Source organism: Erinaceus europaeus, chromosome 14 (assembly GCF_950295315.1).
Source record: "Erinaceus europaeus chromosome 14, mEriEur2.1, whole genome shotgun sequence".
NCBI classification, from domain to species: domain Eukaryota; kingdom Metazoa; phylum Chordata; class Mammalia; order Eulipotyphla; family Erinaceidae; genus Erinaceus; species Erinaceus europaeus.
Genome location: NC_080175.1, coordinates 86,190,010 through 86,211,836, shown reverse-complemented (window position 1 = coordinate 86,211,836; position 21,827 = coordinate 86,190,010). Strand labels below are relative to the sequence as shown.

The following is a 21,827-nucleotide window of genomic DNA, read 5'->3' as shown; positions in this document are numbered from 1 at the left end:
AAAAGTAGATTGGATTCTTTCTCTAGCATAATTTAGTAGAAATATCTTCTTTATTGGTTAGGGAAATTCAGCCCAGAGATGTAACTTGTCGAAAATAACAGAGGTCATGGCAAATGTGGTCTTTCAGGATCAGATTGCTGCAGCTTCTACTCGATCAACATTCTCCCCTTACCACAGGTTAAAAAAAACGTCTAAAGGCTTCTAGGCAATAGTGTGCGCTAATGTAGCCCTCTTAGAGCTTCTTCTTTCTGTGCTGCAATGCAGTCACCACTTACTTATTGACTTAAACAGTGTTTTGGAAACATCTCTCTCTCTTTTTTCCCCAATGACTTGATGCTTAGTATATGCTATTGTGGTAAAAGCAAAGTTGGCAGTGGTAATGTCTCTTGATAACAGAATCACTCCTTGACCTCTGTAAATCAGCTGAAAGAACTGGGTCAAACAACTTGAGCGATGGGGGCCTGGTGGTGGTGCACCTGGTTAAGTGCACATAGTACAAAGAACAAGGACTCACACAAGGATCCCAGTTTGAGCCTCCGGCCTTCCACCTGTGGGGATGGAGGGGTTGTTTCACAAACACTGAAGCAGGTGTTTATCTTTCTGTCTCCCTCTTTATCTTCCCCTTCCCTCTCAATTTCTCTCTGTTCTGGCCAAGAAAAAAAAATTGAAAACATGGCTATAGGAGCAGAGGATTAACGGTGCAGACACAAAGTCTCAGCGAAAACCCTGCAGACAAAAAAAAAAAAAAAAAAAAAAGAAAGAAAGGAGAAAGAAAAAATTTCATTTATTTATTTATGAAAAGGAAAAGTTGACAAAACCATAAGATAAGAGGGGTACAACTCCACACAATTCCCACCACCAGAACTCTGTATCCCATCCCCTCTCCTGATAGCTTTCCCATTCTTCAACCCTCTGGGAATATGGACCCAAGGTCACTGTGGGATGCAGAAGGTGGAAGGTCTGGCTTCTGTAATTGCTTCCCTGCTGAACATGGGCATTGACAGGTTGATCCATACTCCCAGCCTGTCTCTCTCTCTCTTTCCCTAGTGGGGTAGGGCTCTGGGGAATCGGAGCTCCAGGACACATTGGTGGGGTTGTCTGTCCAAGGAAGTCTGGTCCGCATTCTACTAGCATCTGGAACCTGGTGGCTGAAAAGAGAGTTAACATACAAAGCAAAACAAATTGTTGATCAGTCATGAACTTAAAGGCTGGAGTAGTGCAGATAAGGTGTTGGGGGAGTCTTCCATTCTGTAGATAGCTAGTAGGCATATTTTAGTTACATTCCAAAGGGCCTGTGGCTATACTAGCTTTTTTTTTCCCCTGAGCCTGAAATCTGATATGCAGGTGTATCAAAGTGATTGTCTGGGGAGATGATGTCATGGCTGGAAAAGGAACAGAAAACAGTTTAAGTAGTGCTCCAAGTAGAAGATATCAAACCCTCTCAGATCACTGCAGAGTTTAGAACAAGGTTAACACTTTGGGACTACTTACTTTGCTCTAGAATTTTAGGGGGAAAAATAGGGTAAGGAAAAAAGGAGAAGGTATAAAAAAAGAGACTACGTCCCTGAGTTTCTGAAGGCTTGTGCTAGTCTTGTTCTAAATGCAAAGTTGCAAATCACCCATTTCAAAGCAAATGCCATTTGAATTGATATTCACCAGTAGTGGCACCAAAGACTTTAGACATATTATAACTACAAGGTTGCTAAGCTTGCCTCTAATGTACACAGAAGAAGACAAAATACTTTTAACACAGGTCAAGAGTATTCAAATAGAAGGATCTCAAATGAACCTGAACACAATGTGGCCTGAATACTTCCTAATCCTAACAGGAGTGAGTTCTGCTATTGTTGTCTTACAAATCAAACAAAAAAGCAGTCTTTCCAAATTTAAAATCAACTTTTTCTGGACTGTCCTGTAATCCCATTCATCAGGTGTTTTTTTTTTTTTAGTTTATAGGGTTATATAAAGCTAGATAATAGAGTGTGCTCAATTAGGTAAAAGAAAGGTTAAAAATAGTAAAGTTTAAGTAATTTTAGGAAAACTTAGTACTGTTCTTTTATTTTAACAACTGATACTGCTTTATAATTCCTGAATTAAATTGGTATCTACTGTGATATATTCAGTGACACACAGCAAAAGTAGTATTTTCTAGCAAAATGTAAAAGAGGCAAACTTATTTGGTTAGAGGAAATTCAGCATTTTGTTAGTTTTTATTAACCGTTTCATTTGTTATTCATCATCATGCTTCCATACACAAGTGTATGCATATTTAAGTGAAAGTACAATGTGTCCTGTGTATTTTTTATTTCAATAAAGGAAAAAAAAATCAAATATATGAGTTATCACTTATTGGTTAACCAAATTGTCATCATAACCCTGGCTACCATAAATTTGGGGCAAATATGATTTAAGACTTTACTATAACCAAAACAGATTGATAGCCAAGGAGGTAGTTCATATAAAGAACTGAACTTTGAATGAAGGACGTGTCGGTATTCCATATGTCAAAGGTAAGAAGTGTTCTGCTTTCTCTCTCTAATAAAAAATTAAGATAAGTAATTGTCCTAAAAGGCAAAGAGATATCCTTAAAAAAAAAAAAGAAGAAGAAGACAGAATTTCTATCTGAACAGCTCATTAATCTCACCTTTGTTTCTGTCACTCCACAAAATTCATACAATAAAGTCACCAGTGGGTGGGAGTAGATAGCAGAATGGTTATGCCTGAGGTTCCAAAGTCCCAGGTTCAATCCCCTCACACCACAATAAACCAGAGCTGAGTAGTGCTCTGGTAAGTGAAAACCATTAATAAAAATGTTGTTAAATTTAATGAACCACCTGGCAACTCATTTTTTTTTCTTTTGGTGATTTACAAAACTGTAAAATAATAGGGGGGTGTGGGCAGGTGGTGGCACACCTGGGTGAATGCACATGTGACAATGCACAAGGACGTGAGTTCGAGCCCCCAGTCCCCACCTGCAGGGGAAAGCTCTGCAAGGGGTGAGGCAGAGCTGCAGGTGTCTCTCTGTCTCTCCCCCTCTCTATCTCTCCCTTCCCTGTCTCTATGCAATAAGTAAAGATTTATTTAAAAAAGTAAAATAATAAGGGTATAATTCCCACTGTTCCCACCACGAGTTCTCTGTCCCCATTCTCCTTCCAGCAGAAAGTACAATAGTTCTCCCGCAGTCAAATATATGGGTTGACTTTATATCTGTATCTATATGTATCTATGTCTATATAATTTTTTTGTTCATTTTTTTCTACCCTTCTATAACTTCCTTTCTACGTCACACCTACACCTTCTCTGTGACTCATTTTTAAAACAACTCTTCATCAACTTTCCATATGGTTGATTTCTTCCTAGAAACTCCTTCTTAACTTCTTAGTCTCTGGGACGCTAAATCTTCCCAGCATTCTTGCTTTTTTTCATTCTTTTTCCTTTTCTTTCTTCCTATCTTTTTTGTTTGTTTGTTTTTTCCCTTTGAACACTATTTCACAATTTTCCTGCTTCTCTTTCATGCAACATTTAAATGCTGGAGTATCTGTTCGTCCTCATCATAAATTCTTATCCCAGTTTATGATTCCATCTTTAGAGTCATCTTACCACGAAGGCTAGCTCGTCCTCATCACTCCATTTTGCAAACAATTAGAAGGGAAGGAGTGTAGTAGAACCGAGTGAAAAAGTCAAAAGACTATTAAACCTATAAATGTCTAAATACACTCTTAAAGAAAAGATAGTAAGATTATACTTTCAGGATGTTGCCAAACCACCACACTTTTATATCTTGGAGGACCATCAACAAGTGTACTTTGGGGAAGAGGACAGAGGTCCAGGAAAACTAGGTGAAATGTGAGAGGGAAGGGGAAAATGGACAGAGATCAGAAGTGCTCATCAACAGCTAACAGAAAGGCTGCTCTTTATTTGCTGTTTTTCTGGTAATTGACTACATGTTGCACTGTTCCAGTTGCTGAAAACATAATTAATGAGTTACAGCAGTGTCCAGGATTACTACTTTTTTTTTTTTTTCCTCCAGGGCTCCATGCCTGCACCACAAATCCACTTTTCCTGGAGGGTATTTATTCCCTTTTGTTTTCCTTGTTGTTTTATCTTTGTTTTATCCTTGTGGTTATTACTGTTGTTATTGATATCGTTGTTGTTGGATAGGACAGAGAAGTGGAGAGAGGAGGGGAAGACAGAGAGGGGAGAGAAAGATAGACACCTGCAGACCTGCTTGTGAAGTGACCCCCCCTGCTGGTGGGGAGCTCAGGCTCAAACTGGGATCCTTACACTGGTCCTTGCGCTTTGCGCCATGTGCACTTAACCTGCTGTGCTACGGCCCGACCCCCAGATTCCTACTTTTTACCTCCAGCCTAGATTTTCCTTTGAGTTCCAGACCCTTATACTGAACCATTACTCAATACATCATACCACCTCCAGCTAAGTCATTATGAAAGAAAACTTAAGTACTTCTTCTTCCCCTTTCTCTGATGATCTTTATCCTACTGTTACTCACAAAAAAGCCTTAAAGTCACCCATGGGTAATAGTTTTAGCTGGCTTAACCTGATTAGAACTTATTCTATCTTTACTGAAAGTGAAAAATTACCCATTCTTTTTTTTTTTCTGAGATATGCCACCACAAAGCCCAAATCCTGTATGACTCTTTTCTTTTAATTTTTTTATTATCTTTATTTATTTATAAGATAGAGAGAGCCATAAGTTGAAAAGCTAAAGGGGGATAGAATGGAAGAGAGACACCTGCATCCCTGCTTCGACGCTCATAAAGCTTTCCCTCTGCAGGTGGGGACCAAGGTATCAGACCTGGGCCCTTGCTCATTGTAATATGTGTGTTCAACCAGGTGCGCCACCACCTGGCCCCTCCTGCATTGCATGATTCCTACACCCCAATGGCAGAGTGTCCTTATATATGGTAAGGTACGCTTTCAACTGGTTATGCCACCAACCAGCCCCCTATTTTCATTCTATTAGCTAATTATTTGTCTCTAGAGACATCTAGCAAAATAATTAAGTATACATACAATACATATGAACATATATGTTTATAATTATTTCTTGTTTCAGAATTCTTAATCATTGATTGTTGGCACGATATTTTATGCTCCTAAAATTTTTGACTAGTAATTTTTATTTATGTGCTTTTTGAATGATGTCAAACTCTTAGCCAGTTGATATCTATCTATATCTAAATTTATTTGCATTCTTAGATTCTCTTTCAGGTTCTGCTTCTTGGTTGCTGTTCCAAAACTGTTTATCTGTGTAACTGGCTGGCTACCATGTCTGATTTTCACCTGCCTTCAAAATCTGACAGTGGATTCCTTTCACTATCGTCAGTCTGCCTCGTTGTTTTCTACTTCTCGGTTCTTTTCTTGTTTTCATGGAACATGTCCTGTCCTGCAGTAGTCTCACAAGATATCTTTCCTAGTCTGTGAGATTTTTCATCTTTCAGATCTCCATATTTTGAGCTCTTTTTTCACCATTTATTGGCAGATCAGTGCATTCTGGGTTGAAAATAGTTCCGAGCTGAGAGGCTTTGGGGGAATTAAGAACTAGCTCAACAATGGACTTGCATACTTGATGTCCCAGAGGCTCAAAGTTCAATCTGTGGCACAGCCATCTGCCAGAGTTCAGTGCTCTTTTGATCTCTGTACCTCATAATAATCAAGCAAGCATATAAAGAAAATCTTTTTGAAAAACAAAAGGCTTTATCATTAATGCTTTCTATTTTATTGTTGAAAACTCTATATCGGTTTTTATGCACATTATGTATTACTTCTTTTGATTCATTTTTGTTTCTTATTTCTCTTTGTATGTTTACATATTCTTCTTCAGTCTAAAGCTGCCATGTTTACATATCCTTAATTCTTGTTTATCTGAAAGTTCATGATGGAACACCTTGCTTTTCCTTTCTTTGCTTTTCTTTCTTTCTTTTTCCTTTTTCCTACAGGGGCATTTTCTACAGTTCCGGTTTATAGCAGTTCAAATACTGAACCTGGAACCTTAATGTCCAAGATACGAAAATATGTTTCTATAATCATTGTGCTTCCTCCCTGGCCCCTTTGACAGTAACTGTTAGAGTCTTGTAACTGAGAAACTTATGAACATTCTTAAATTCTTGCATTAACAAATTTGTTCGACCTCAAATTCCCTTTCTCCATCCGGAATGCCTAGTGTATGGTAATTATCCCTTACGGACTAAGCTGGTAATTTTCTTTTTCATATTTTATCATTTGTTTCTATACTTTTGTTCTACTATCTGGGATTTCTTTCTACCTTATAGTTTTGCTCTGCTATCTGGAACATCTAGTCTAAAGTCCTTTCCCAACCTTACTTGTTACCCTACTGATTTCATTTTATTTTATTTGAGGAGAGGGAAGAGGGGTAGGTGTTCTACTATAATTCCTTTTCACCAAAGAACAATTTTCTTTTTGTTAATCATTTTATATCTTGACTATTAATATAAAATATATACAATACATGTGTATATATATTTTAAAGAATTTATTTATTCATTAGAAAGATTAGGCAGAGAGAGAAAGAGCCAGACATCACTCTGGCACATGCGTTGCTAGAGATTGAACTCACGACCTCATGATTGAGAATCCAATGCTTTATCCACTGCACTACCTCCTGGACCACTATATATATCTATATTTACATCTCAAGTAATATTGATAACTTTTCAAATATTTCTTTTCTTGATTTTGATGTATTTCTTGGTCATGAAGTAATTCTCCCATTTCTGTTATCTTAGGTGAATACTCATATTTAACAGTGGAGAGTTGAAACTAAATTTTATTTCTGAATGTAGATGGGATTCTGCCACGTTGGTTTCAGTAGAAAGATCAGATCACCTCTTATCTTTGGGAACCTCTCAGTCACTATTTCCCTCCAGGTCTTTTCAGATTACCCAAGGACACTATCTAATGCTCCATATTTAGTCAAAAGCCATTTGACTAACAGTATTTTTTTTTTCCTCCAGGGTTATTGCTGGGCTTGGTGCCTGCACCATGAATCCACTGCTCCTGGAGGCCATTTTTCCTCCCTTTTGTTGCCCTTGTTGTTTTAGCCTCTTTGTGGTTATTATTATTGCCATTGTTGATGTTGTTCGTTGTTGGATAGGACAGAGAGAAATGGAGAGAGGAGGGGAAGACAGAGAGGGGGAAAGAAAGACACCTGCAGACCTACTTCACTGCCTGTGAAGCGACTCCCCTGCAGGTGGGGAGCCCCCGAGGGCTCAAACCAGGATCCTCAGGCTGGTCCCTGCGCTTTGCGCCACGTGCGCTTAACCCACTGCACCACCGCCCAACCCCCGACTAACAGGATTCTTGAACCCAACTTAAAGAAGACGGAAAATTTCAACATCCAGTGTTTTTTTTCTTCATTTCTTTGCTTTCTTTTTAGTACATTCTGTACATCTACATCCACCCATACAGCTGTAACTGACAAGTCCCAATACAGAGATTTTGTGTTTTGCAGCAGACATTATAACCTGCTATTCCTCTCTCCTTAGAGGGAAACACAAGTTATGTGTTATCTATCTTTCTATCTAACTATAAACAGCTTACCACCCAGCCCCTTAATTTCCCCCCCTTCCTTTGCCCCGGCTTGTCTGAAGAGGTAGATTCCCAAGACACTGGAAAATTCAACTGTTGAAAACAGCTCAATTCCTACTTTTCTCTGCTGAGGGATTAAGATCCGGCGTTTTCTTTTTTGCTTAATTAGTTTCCACATGTTGACCTGACTCTTAACCTTAATTGCTTGACATTGCTTCTCATGTTTTGTTTTCTGTATTATCAGCTAGCCTGAGACATCCTATCCTACCAGAAATAAACTACCTTACAATAATAGAGTTAGTTGAATTTTATTAGATTCGTACAAGAGTAGCTAAATAGATTGGTCAACTGGTCAAGAGATACTAAAAAGAAATAGTGAAATACAGTTTTGTATATAAGCACTTAGATATATCAACTTTTACAAAGTGAGTGAGTATACTTCCATTTTGCAGAAAAGAATGAAGCTAGAGGTTAATGGTTTGTCCAAAGATGCAGATCTAGTGAGAGGCAAACATTTTATATATTACAAAACTTTAATACCATCGTAGACTGACACACTTTTCTTATGTACTTCTCTGTCCAATACTTCTCACAATTCTATTTCTTCTTTTACCAAGCCAGCTGAATGACATTTTTTTGTGTGATTCACTTCTCCATCTGCCAAATAAAATCTCAACAAATGCCTCATTCCTTTGTTCCAAGTTCACTTGCATAGATAATAATGATACTGCTACTTATGCTTATCAAGTATAAGCTTCAGTGAATATTAGTACCGAAATATAGACTGACCCCAAATTTAAATATAATAATCACCTCACAGCCTTTTCATCCTAGCATCATTTTTTCTTCATACTTATAACAAAATCTGAGAATAATTCTGCTTTCCGATGACCTAATTAATAAGTTGCAACAAGGTAGTGAGGAAAAGAGCTTGTGACACACTAATTTTATCAGTCTCTTAACTTTTCCCCCCCTATTTCTATGTAATAATCATAATGGGAAATTATTATGCCAGGGTTGAAATATATCATTTCACTGAACTTTAAAATGAACTCAATAGATATTTACACAAATGGTCCACATTTTAGAGATAGAAAAAAAGAGAGAAAATTCGAAAGAGGAAAATCCATTTTAAAGTGAAAATGAATTACAGAAGATTCTGCTGAAGACGGGTCTGTTTTTTTTTTTTTTTTTTGTATACCTATGGAGTACAAATATTGAATTACACTTTTACAGGGACTCATCTCTATCTAGAATTTCATACCCATACTACTATAGTATAAAACAAAAGAAGTGGCAAGCTGATAGAGGTACCATTTCCTTAACTGACACAGTAGATTTTTTAAGAGTCTGATTTATTTAATGCGAGATAATTTCATCTGAGGAAAACAGAAGCCATTGTAGATGATTCTGATATTCTTCTAAATAAAAAGTGAAAAATCAACAAAATTTTTTTGATTCAAATGGTTTGATAAAGTTGACACAAATCAGTTACCCCCGATCCCCTCTGCCTCCCCCACACACCCACCTATCTAAACTGAGACTACCTGCGTTTAAATACAAGGGCTTACTTATTTCTCATTCACTGGTAGTATACACCCCATGACCAGTAGATAGTTTTTGTTTTTGTTTTTTCCCTCCAGGGTTATTGCTGGGCTCGGTGCCTGCACCATGAATCCACGGCTCCTGGAGGCCATTTTTCCCCCCTTTTGTTGCCCTTGTTGTTGTAGCCTCGTTGTGGTTATTATTATTGCCATTGTTGATGTTGTTCGTTGTTGGATAGGACAGAGAGAAACGGAGAGAGGAGGGGAAGACAGAGAGGGGGAGAGAAAGACAGACACCTGCAGACCTGCTTCACCGCCTGTGAAGCGACTCCCCTGCAGGTGGGGAGCCCCCAGGGGCTCGCACCTGGATCCTTACACCGGTCCTTGTGCTTTGCACCACATGTGCTTAACCCACTGCACCACTACCCGACCCCCAAGTAGATAGTTTTTAAGAAATAACTTCTAAGCTTTCTAAATACCATGATTGTGAAAAATTCCTTAAATACCTACCCCCATCCTGACATAGGCAGTTACTTGTAATACAGTTTTGAAAGTGTTGACAACATGACACTTGGCCATTAGCTGACTGTGCTTAAAAGTGTCCTCGTTTTCTCTAGACCAGTGATTCTCAACTTTGACTGCATATTGGAATCATCTGGGGGGCGTTATTAAAATGAGTGATGTGTGGGTCCCAACCCTAGAGATTCTGATTTAATAGTTCTGGCACAGAGCCTGGGCACTGGGATTTTTTTTAAAGCTCTCTAGTGATTCTAACGATAGTCAATATAAAGAATTCTTCTGAGTTCTGAAAATGTGTTGAAGGATTCAAGACCCTAGATCACTGAAAACGCCATACTCGCTTTTCTTCATTACTCTTCTTGCCTCTCTCACGGTATATTTGAGTTAAAAAAGTGTCCTCTTTCATTTGGTTGAGATCAGCAGATGTAGTCTCAAATACCACCTCGACATGTTTCATTTCTGACTGTCCAGAGATGACAGGCACGGGATGTCAACCTTTCAGCTCCATTACTCTGGTAAGACCTTTCCTAACTCATAGGACCCCTTAACCCCATTTTGGGTGACACACTGCCTAACAAAGCTAAAGAACCTAGATATAGACCAGGGCCCATGAGATAGAACACATGTGCACATGTATCGTAAGTTAGGGTAAAATATATACCTTAAAGTAAAAGTACACAAGAGTTTACAGTGACCCACAGAAAACCTAAAAAAAATACATCATAAAATATTTAATCAAATATTTTCTATATAGACCTAGATACTCTCCTCACCTACTCCCTGTTTCTCTTCCCTCGTTCACCCTAAGGCTAACCTTGTCAAACAAAGTAAGCACTACAAAGGTTGGATAAGGGCAAGAGACCAGCACACTTAAATGATGGCTCTTTTGGTCACTATTAGGCCACCCCATCACCCAGGGCCCTAGTTAGGGAAGCTTGGGATTCTCACAAGGATGTGATGGGCCTAGACCTTTAGAAGATACCTCTCTCCACCATCACTGGTCATCTCCATCAGTAAGAGCATCATGGACCCTTTTGTGGGCCTCTACAGCACCTTGTTCAAGGTGAAATGATGATGGTAATGACTGTTCCACTCTCCAAAGGGAGGCTGGGTCAACATACTCTGCCATTTGAGGAAGACTAGTCCTGATTTGGGTGCAGCCTAGAATATTCCTAGCTGAAGCTATGGAATGCAAGCTCAGATCTAGAGGGATGCAGAGGTTATAAAGTCTCCTGTGCTGAATATGGGCCCCAGATTGATCAATAGGGCTTACATATAATGGTATTTATATACTTTTCCCATATTTGGGAGCTACTCTCTGCCCTGATCCCATGAGTCCTATTTCCAACTCTGACACTGTCTCCCCAGACAATGCCTTTAGTCCAATTGCTTGTTAGCTGTTGGGCTCATGCAAAAATTAGTAAAGTCTTGGGCCCCTTGGAATGTACCTAAAGTAAATCTATTAACTTTTTCCAAAATGGAGACTCCAAATCTCATCTGCTATATTCTTACCTTTAGGTTCCTGATTATTAAACAATTTGTTCTGCTTTAAATCTAAATGCTATTTAAGCCACCAAGTTGCAGATGCTACCATGACATCAACCTGACTTCCCTTGGCAGACAACCTCACCAATGCGTCCTAGAACTCTACCTCTCCAGAGCCCTGCCCTACTAAGGAAAGACAGAAACAGGTTGGGGGTGGGGTATGAATTGACCTGCCAATGCCCATGTCCAGCACAGAAGCAATTACAGAAGTCAGACCTTCTACCTTCTGCACCCCATAATGATCCTAGGTCCATACTCCTAGAGGGATAAAGAATAGGGAAGCTTTCAACGGAGGGCATGGAAAGGGAACTCCGGTGGTGGGAGTAGTGTGGAATTGAACCACCCTTATCCTATGGTCTTGTCTATCATTATTAAATCAATAATAATAATAATAATAAGGGCTGTACACTATTTATCTGTGGAAGTAAGGAAATACTAGTATTTTAAATAAAAAGTGTTGCAGCCTTTTCTTCATTTGGTCTTGGGTAGTTCATTTAAGTAGAAAATAGCTTCTTCCTTAAAAAAAAATTATCCCTGTGTAATTGTAAGAAACATGACAAAAGGTAGAGTTTGAATGAGAAAGAAAAATTTATATGTTTGTGGTCCAGGAGGTGGTGCAATGATAAAGCTTTGGACTCTCAAGCATGAGGTCCCGAGTTCGATTCCTGGCAGCACATGTGCCAGAGTGATGTCTGGTTCTTTTAAAAAAGAAAAAGAAAGAAAAATTTACGTGATTTGCATAATAAACTTAATACTTGCTTTAAAAGACATAGAGAAATTATTTTAATGTAAAATAATTTTAGTCTTAACAGGTGTACCCATGTAACCCCACAGACAGAAATTGTGTGTTCACATGGGAGCATGTGTGTGTGGTGCTCTTGGTTAATTTGTTTTATTTTGCTTAGAGTTTTGCTAAGAGTGGGAGTTGTAAAGAGCATGGGAAGGTATGGAATGGTCAAGGATAAAAAATATTGAGAAAGGAAAAAAGAGTTTATAAGACAGAGTGAGTCACAGCAACAGACTAAGTCCAAGTCAAAAGAATAGCTATTGTCTATTTATTTATTTATTTAGATTGTTTGTCATTAATAAAATTAGAAAGACCAGTTTCCTATTTTTTCCTAACTCTAAATCTTTCCCTTAACAAACTATAACATAGCTTTATTAATTATTAAGTCAGTAAAGACTCCCTTGACTTAGGGAATAAATTTATATTTCAATTTTGTGGTAGATAATGGATCGAGGATAGAATAGATACAGGAATATGAAGAGGTGGTAGTAGAAAGGTGATTGAAACTGTAAAGGAGCCGTCAACCCAGACCAGGATTTCAGCACAATAATTAACATATAATTTCCAAGACAAATAAGCACAATCTCCAGGACTTCTTAGAAATATATGGGAAAATATGAACTTATTAGACTATAAAGTGATTGGAATTCTGTTTTGTTTAAAAACTGAAGAAAAATCAGTCCATCAAGATGAGGGATATAAATGGTTTGCAGAGTTAACATACTCATGGGGAGGGGTATAAAATTTGTAGTACCATGCATGTTCTTTTTAGCACATATATGCTAAAATTAGAATGATACAGAAAAATATTAGTAGGCCCCTGCATGAGGATGACATAAAAATTTGTGAAGTATTCCATAAAAAAACAAAAACAAAAAAAAAGTTGTAATTGGATTGTTTTTTATTACTTTTTGTGAATCCTGGAGTCCTGTTTGGGTTAAGTATCTCACAAGCTCAGAAGACTCTTAGGCGAAATTTAAATGTAAAATGGCTTTGTATCCTCTGAGTTAACTCAATGAATAAGTGACTACAACAAATTGCTTAGGTTCTTGACGAAATTTTGACTTAATTGGGTTTTTCCATGGAAGTTTCCATGTACATAAATGTCTTAGTATGTTTTGACACATCCTGTGAATAGGACTTTGGGACTTGATTAGCATATGACTGAGGCTCAGCATGAGAACATAGTTAGCAAATGGTTGCTATCAGGCTGATTGATTTACTTAAACCAAGTTATTTAACTTCCATGCAGCTGGAGGAAGTCCAGGGCAGCTGGAATTCCAGGGCTTTTTCTGGGCTTCTTCTCCTGTGCTCTCTAGCTCTCTCTATGCCTTCTGGGCCTCCCAGGGCCCGCTATGGTGGCTCCTCCCAGGACATGAACAGGTGTAGCTAAAGTCTGGTAACTAACTTTTGGACTCATGGGCCTGGCCTAGTCTTACCCCTGACGATAATTACCTATTTTGCTGAACCTAAAATATACCGTTCTGTACTGCTGTAAGGCAATGTAATAAACCTTGATTGTTTTAAACCAGCACTCATTCGTGCCTGCAAGACATCATTTTATTCCTTAATTACAGTATTAGTATAATATAAAGAATCAAATGTTAGAATGGAATTATTCTTGTTACTGAATATTCAGAGTCAGTGCTTACCGCCTTTGGGTCGATATTCTAGAGACAAGTAGCAGTGAGAAGAAAATGGGTTTATTCAGATGCTAGAAATCTGACAAGATGGCAGGTTTTCATCTCCAGAAATGATCTCACTGTAAGTAAGATTGAATTTTTAGTGTTTGATAAACATGGAAAAGGGAGAATAATTTTAGAAAGAGGCAGTATTACTAATGAAGGCAAAAGGTTCCAGTTACAAGGTTGTCTCCTTGGCACCAGAAGTCAGTGTTAAGGTTGTTAAAATGATTCAAGATAGCATTATTCTATAAAGCGTTAACCTAGAGGTTTTCTTGCTAGGCATCTGAGACTTACCTTATGGGAATTCATATCTATTCTCTGCTTTCCATCTTCAACTGGTCCGTAGTTTGTTTTTTTTTAAACAGATGCAAAGTTCAAACACGTGCACAGTTAATAGGGGGAAAAAACAAAAAAGACTTTCTAGTTGTTATAGCAAACTCAAGATAGCATAGGAAAACATCAAGTGATGGCTATGGAGAAAAATAACATGGAAAATCACGAAGTAAAAGCCATTAACTAGAGCATGGTGATTAAGTTAAAAATGAAATTTAAATTGCTCCTGTTTGGTTACATCCTAAAACAGAGCTCTTAGAAAGGCCCTGAGGACTACTGTCACCAAGATATCATGAAGAGAAAAAAAACACCATTAGAGTTCACTTAGAAAAAAAAAATTCTCTGTTGTGCTTTCTGTGTATATAGAACTATGAGATGATGTTACCAGAAGAAACTATTTGTGAGTTTGTTTGTTTGTTTGTTTTAGGTCTGTGGCAGAAGAGCGATGCCATTTGAATGTCCATGACAAAGTTGAGAAGACTACAAAGATAGGTTGTATATGGCTGGCATTGAAATTAGACTCAGAGTGATTTCACTTGTAGGGGTATTTGACAGCTGTCATACAGTCAGGGCACAAACTATTAATGTATATATGTTTTTATTTATTTAATGAGAGAGGCAGAGAGATAGTACTCCTCAGTTCTGGCATGTATTGAAGCCTGGAATAAAAACCTAGACTTCCTGTGCTTTGACACTGTTATCTCCTTTGCCCACAACAAAAGTATCCAATAGTGTGTTTAATAAAAATTCTCTAGACTTTCTAATAGAAACTGGATCCAAATTATCCAAATGAAAATTCTTAGGCTTTCAATGAAATCCTAGACCCCATCCTGTTTATATACCTGAAACCTCTTAAACAAAGGGCTGAGAATCTGCCAAAAGCACTTATTATGTCATCCTCCTTTCCTTCCCCAAAGGACCTATAGAAATCTACCAAGATCACTGTAACAGAAGAGAGTTAAATACTAAAGTTTTCTTTCTTTTCTTTATATATATATATATATATATATATTTGGTGGGGGGTTGTTATAAGACTTTGAATCAGAGTAGACACGATTTCCTGGGGATTCAAAATGCCTTTATGGATCACTATTAGAAGGAAGAATACAGATGTCATGGGATAAAGATTTAGTGCAAAAATCCCCTAGAGTTGGATCAAGCTGACAAGTCATTCTGTCTCTTCCAGGTCTTTAAAAATGGCACTAGTCCGTGACGTTTGCTCCAGAGATGTGGTATGATAATTATTTTTATAAAAGTTTGTAAAGATTAATAAATAACTTAACATCCTTCTACCTGATGTGATCTACAACAATTCTAATTTCATTACTTTTAAACCTATAAATAAATTTAAACTGTTGAAAAAATATCCTTACCTACTTGTACCCTTGATGTATTGTGACACTAACTGAAACTGATATGCGAGGGCTGTTTTTTTTTTTCTTACTAGAGAAAATTAACATATCCATTCTTTTTAAATGTTCAAATTTTAATCTGCCACGTGGCTTCCTGGCACACTAGTAACTATTAGATATCATCTGACAAGAATAGTCATAAATCTATATTTGTTTATTTCAATTTTCTACCTATCTCCCATCTTCTGATGTTTAGAGCACTGGATCACAGGTCCATCTCACAGGTTATTATACTGCCCACATATATTCATGGTCTCGTCTTGGACATATTTACAGAACAGGAAGCAGCAAGTATCTTAAATGTGTTGACAAGACATATGCATGCTGGAGGGAAGAGAAAAACCTCATGAAAAATTAATCTTGAGGAGGTTCTAAGAATTCAGTGAAACAGAGGAATGCTTAGTTATAAGAAAGGCCTTTCACTGTTGTTCTTCATAATCCTCTAACTCAGAAAAAGATTGCTCATTGCACTCTAATAAACTGCCTTGAATCATTTGAATTAATGTGTTAATATCAGGCACAGTAATAACCTTCACAGATATACTTACCACTTGGGACCTATAACTGTATTATACTACTCAGAAAAAAAAAAAAAGAAAGAAAGAAAGAACTTTGACAGTCATGCAAAATGAAGAATGCAGGCAATCTCTAACTGCTAGAACTGAGGCAGAGATGGATTCTCTTCTTCAATTGCCAGGAAAGAATGCAGTCTGATGACCCATGTTGGATTTCTGACTCATAGAACAATGGTGCTTTGTGGTTGTTCTTGGTCAGTATGTGTGTAGTTACTAGCAATAGGGAATTAATACATGACCAGATAAAGACAAGATTCTGGACTTGTAGGAATGGTTTAAGTTGTTTTCATCCCTAGATTTTACAGTCCAGGAGATTCAGAGGTACTCTAAAGATCTTCCAGAGACAGACATGCTAATGGACCATCTAAGAATCAGTTTTAAGATAATCATCATGCAGACTCCAAGAGTTATGGATTGCACTTATACCTTCCTACACAAACATTGCCTCCCTGGATGCAGCACACCAAGCCCGCTGGCAACAACTCACGGAAAGTCTGAACTTCACCCACTCAAGTAGGAAGGCCTGGAAGCTTCTTCATAGTCTGGGTGCCGGTAGCCAACCCCCTCCCGTCTCCCATCCTCCCGTATCTCCAAACTCAGTAGCCAGTCACCTAACTCAAGTTGGACGTGCTAAGATCGACCCAGTCTGGAAAAGAGAAATTTCCCATGAGTGGTCATCCCACTTCCGTTTACCTTGTCCATCTCCAAAACTCTCCCCCTTTACACTGTCTGAACTGGAAGACGCTTTGAAGAGGGTTAAACCGGGAATGGCTGCTGGCTATGATAACATCACCCCAGAACTCATTCTTAACCTGGGTCCCGTGGCAAAGAAGTGGCTCACTACATTCCTGTCCCACATCTTGGAATCCGAATCTATGCCCAAAATTTGGCGTCGTGCTAAGATAATAGCAGTTTTGAAACCAAAGAAAGACCCTACACTGGCCGCCAGCTAGAGACCAATTTCTCTCCTCTCCGTGTGTTACAAACGCCTTGAGAGGCTGCTTCTGTCACGTATTTCTCCTCTTACAGAGAAATTCCTATCACCCGCCCAAGCTGGTTTCCGCCCAGGAAGATCTACCTGCGAACAAGTCCTGGCCCTCTCAACTTACATTGAAAATGGATTCCAGAAGAATTTAAAGACGGGTGCTGCCTTTGTTGATCTCACAGCAGCCTATGACACGGTCTGGCACCGTGGTCTCCTAGTCAAGATCTCAAGATGCCTGCCTCCATGGGTGGCCAACACTATATCCTTTCTTCTCCAAAACAGAAGATTCCGGGTGCATCTGGGTGACAAGTCTAGCAGATGGAAACTTGTCTCAAGTGGCCTCCCCCAGGGCTCTGTTCTGGCTCCTACGCTATTTAATATTTACATCAATGACCTCCCAGAAACTTCTTCAAGGAAGTTCATCTATGCCGATGACATCTGCTGTGCAACTCAGGCATCCAAGTTCGACATCCTCGAGGAAACACTGACAAAAGACATGTCTCTGATATCTGATTACTGTAAAAAATGGCGACTAATCCCTAGCACTGCAAAAACGGTATCATCTGTTTTCCATCTACACCATGCCTCGGCCTTGCGTGAGCTTAATGTGCAGTTTGGTGATACAAGAATCCGGCATGAAGCCCAGCCAGTCTATCTTGGTGTTACTCTCGATCGCACTCTGTCATTTCACGAACATCTCATAAAAACTGCAGCAAAGGTGGGCGCGAGGAATCACATCATTGCAAGACTGGCCAGCTCCTCATGGGGCGCGAGCACTTCCACACTACGATCATCATCTCTGGCATTATGCTATTCCACTGCAGAATACTGTGCCCCAGGATGGTTCCGTAGCCCCCATGTCCACTTGGTCGATTCCAAATTATACTCCTCCATGAGGATAATTTCTGGACCCATCCGTTCCACCCCGGTTCCATGGCTGCCAGTTCTTAGCAACATCACCCCACCAGATATACGTCGGGATGCGGCATCATCTAAGTTCATTTCCCACGTCTCCACTCGACCAGACCTGCCAATATACGCGGATATCTTCACCCACCCTGTCCAACGCTTGACATCTCGTCACCCAATCTGGTCCCCTATGCCTACACTGAACTTCTCTGTTCCAGACTCTTGGAAACAGAGTTGGCAGTCAGCTGAGGTCAAGAACAAACACCTCATCACAGACCCCTGCAAGCGTCAACCCGGCTTTGACCTAGCATGTTGTGATTGGGCCCTCCTCAATCGTTATCGAACAGGCCATGGCCAGTGCGCCGCTATGTTCCATCGCTGGGGAGCCAGAGATGACCCGAACTGCCCCTGCGGCTCCTGACAGACTATGACCCACATAGTCAATGACTGCCACCTCTCCAGATTCAAAGGAGGTCTCGAAACTTTACATCAGGCTCAACCTGATGCTGTTGACTGGCTACAGAAGAAGGGCAAATGCTAGAAGAACACAAACAGTTTAGGCATACTTTGAAAAATGGTTCCTAGGTTTTTTCTAAAGCCCGGGTGAAGACTGAGGAAGACTGAGTGCCTGATCTTGTAGGCTGGGTGGATATGTACCTTCATCTTCACATTTATGAGCTAGTTGTTACCCAATCCACTAAATCATAAAACTGAGTCATGCATTGCACCCCTCTCCTACCAAATGGAGTTTGTAAGGTTTTTACAATCTCTGAGAGTACAAGGAAGTTTCATATAGATTTGCTTTAGAGTCTCATGTTACTTATTCCTCACAGCATTGTCCCAACTCTCTAAAACTGAATCTGTCACTAAAATCGTTGTGAATTTAATGAAGTTAAATTGGTTAAAATAAAAATCATCATCTACATTTACCAAAGCTCATGAAGGCACCTGTTGCAGTTGGAGGACTTGGTAATAATGCAGACAAGTTCATCAGTTCTTAGAGCTCCAACCACAGCTCATAGATAGAAGCAGTGCCTAGAGTGACAAAGTTATCAGTGATGTACAGGCTTAACAATAGGATATTTGTCTTGAAAACTCTCTTGATGGGCCAGGTGGCAGTGTACCTGGTTGTGTGGACATGTTACAATGCACATGGACTAAGGTTCAAGCACCTGGTCCCCACCTGCAGGGGGAAAGCTTCACAAGTGATGAAGCAGTGCTGCAGGTGTCTCTCTGTCTCTCTTCCTCTCTATCTCCCCATTCCTCTTAATTTCTGGCTGTCTCTATCAAATAAATAATGATAATTCTTTTTAAAAACTGTCTTGATGTATTCCCAAACTGAAATGGTTAAGTTGCTTATATGACTTTATTATCTAATGGACTGACTGGCTTCAAATAGAGAGAGTCTTTTCATTTGGATTTCCCACACCAGGAAGGGGACAGATTTTTTGCTTATTTTAATAATACACAAGCTGAGCATGATCCCCCCCTTTTTTTAATTTATGATAATTCTTTCAATACAGTCATCCATAGCTTATCATTTCCCAAACATTATTGCTTCTATCTTAGGAACTCATTTTTTCTGTAAATTAACTGGGTCAAATGGATTTTTCCATTCTATCATATGTTCTACCATCCTGGAGTATCTTGCCTTGCAGAATGTCAGGAGGCCTGTTGAAGAATCAGTTGTGGAATATATTAGAACATTTGTGAGTCTGGGTGCTGTCCTACAAGGTGAAAAAAATCTTTAAATATTAATTTGACTTTAAAAGCAGTGAAGAGAGCAATTTCTTTTCAGTGACTGGATGAAAAAACAGGGAATGAAAATAAATGTGGGTGGATTTGATCAGTATTGACCCAGTAAACTATTTAATTTGTTCTTTGTCTATAGAATAGATCTAGAAGAGTCCCTAAGTGCTCATATTTTACTATATATATATAGGCTCAAACAGGGATCTTTACCCAGGTCCTTGCACTTTGTGCCATGTGCGTTTAACCCGCTGTGCTACCCCCCGACTCAACAGTTTTTCTATTTTATTGGATAGAACAGAGATAACTTAAGAGAGGAAGGGAAGACAGAGAGGCAGAGAGAATGAGAAACACCTGTAGACTTGCTTCACCACTTGTGAAGCTTCTCCCCCACCCCCACAGGTGGGGAGTGGGGGCTCGACCCCGGATCCTAGTCCAGGTCCTTGTGGTTAGTACTATGTGCACTTAACTAGGTACCCCACCACCCAGTTCCATGCAAATATTTTACTGTCGATCTTTTTCAAGAAAAAAAATGCTTTAATTGGGAAGTGAAATGATGTTTTAATTGGATGAAGTTGATTGAAACCAATAACCAGTTAAGGAGAAAAGATTCATCATTGTTTATTTAGACATTCAAAAATATGTCTCGGTACTCACTAAATTATATCATTTTCTTATTAAATACTCACACCAAGGGCTGGGGAGACACTCAGCTGTAGAGCAAAGTACTTGAACACATGAAGTCCCAGATCCCTAACTTCTTATATGCTGAGTATAGTCCTGTTCTCTGCTCTCTCTCTCATAAATAATATAGAAAATTAATGAAGAAATTTTTGAACAGTACTTATATCAAATGCAACTGAAACATCAACTCCAGTCTTCCTGTCTTTTGAATTATAAATATTACTGACTTAGACCCCCGCTACATGCTTTGTGGAAGTTCAATTTTATCTACAAGGTTCCCAAGAAGATTACACTGTTCATCTCCAGGTTACTAGCTATTTTATTTGAATTGAAATATAAACTCAGCCCCTTATTCAATTTCTACTAAAATGCAGACAAAATTATTTGTATATATCATGACTCATACTAAGGATTTAGAATTATAAAAAAGTTTCACATCATAACCAAACATTAGCAAGTTTCCCTATAATCTTCATCAGATTTTTAGTAATACCACATTGGTCTCTCAATTCATGCAGCACTGGCATTTCTGTGGTCAATTTCTACTCAGAGGCCAGCAATTAAAAATAAAGTCAGGGCTGTGGGGCTGGGCGGTAGCACAGTGGGTTAAGCACACATGTCCCAAAGCGCAAGGGCTGCTGTGAGGATACCGGTTCTGAGCCCCCAGATCACCACCTGCAGGGGTCGCTTCGCAAGTGGGGAAGCAGGTGTGCAGGTGTTTTTCTCTTCTCCTCTCTGTCTTCCCCTCCTCTCTAAATTTCTCTCTGACCTATCCAATAACACCTATGACAATAATAAAAATAACTATGACAAGCGCAACAAGGGCAACAAAATGGGAAAAATGGCCTCCAGGAGCAGTGGATTCTTAGTGCGGGCACCGAGACCCAGCAATAATCCTGGAGGCTAAATAAATAAATAAGGTAATCAAAATTGCACATCTCATGTTGTACAAATTAACTTTCAGATATGCCACAAGGAATGTTTCCTCAAATTCAGTATACTAATCATGATTTTTCTCCCAAACAGAAAGTCTACTTTTTAAAAATCTGTTGGAGGGGGGATAGGAAGTGGAGGTGGAGGGGAGGTGGAACACCCAGCTCAACATACACATTACCATGCACAGAGACCCAGGTTTAAGCCTGGTACCCCCCCAACTCCCCACCAGCAGGGACACTTCAAGAGTAGTGAAGCACATCTGCAGGTGTCTTTCTCTCTATCTAACCTGTTGTTTTCAGTTTTACTATTGTGCTATCAAATAAAATAGAAAGAAAGAAAAGAAGGAAGGAAGGAAGGAAGGAAGGAAGGAAGGAAGGAAGGAAGGAAGGAAGGGAGTAAGAAAGAAAGAATGAATGAAAGAAAGAAAGAAGAAAGGAAGGAAGGAAGGAAGGACGGAAGGAAGGAAAAGAGAGAGAGAGAAAGAAAGAAAGAGAGAAAGAAAGAAAGAAAGAGAGAGAAAGAAAGAAAGAAAGAGAGAGAGAGAATAGGGGGGAAAATGACACCAAGAGCTGTGGATTCACAGAGCCCTCACTGA

The 21,827-nt window shown here is 39.1% G+C and overlaps 1 long non-coding RNA gene and 1 other non-coding gene across 2 annotated transcripts in view; one reads left to right on the top strand and one right to left on the bottom strand.

The window, feature by feature from the left end:
- Nucleotides 1-305: 305 nt before the first annotated feature.
- Nucleotides 306-21,827, bottom strand: part of LOC132532825 (uncharacterized) — a 94,558-nt gene continuing 73,036 nt past the window's right edge. The window contains exon 3 of the long non-coding RNA XR_009544768.1: nucleotides 306-1,148. This is a non-coding gene — a long non-coding RNA (uncharacterized LOC132532825). The remainder of the gene's footprint in view (nucleotides 1,149-21,827) is intronic.
- LOC132532899 (U6 spliceosomal RNA) lies at nucleotides 12,724-12,829 on the top strand. The gene has a single exon (XR_009544819.1). It is a non-coding gene; the product is annotated as a U6 spliceosomal RNA (small nuclear RNA).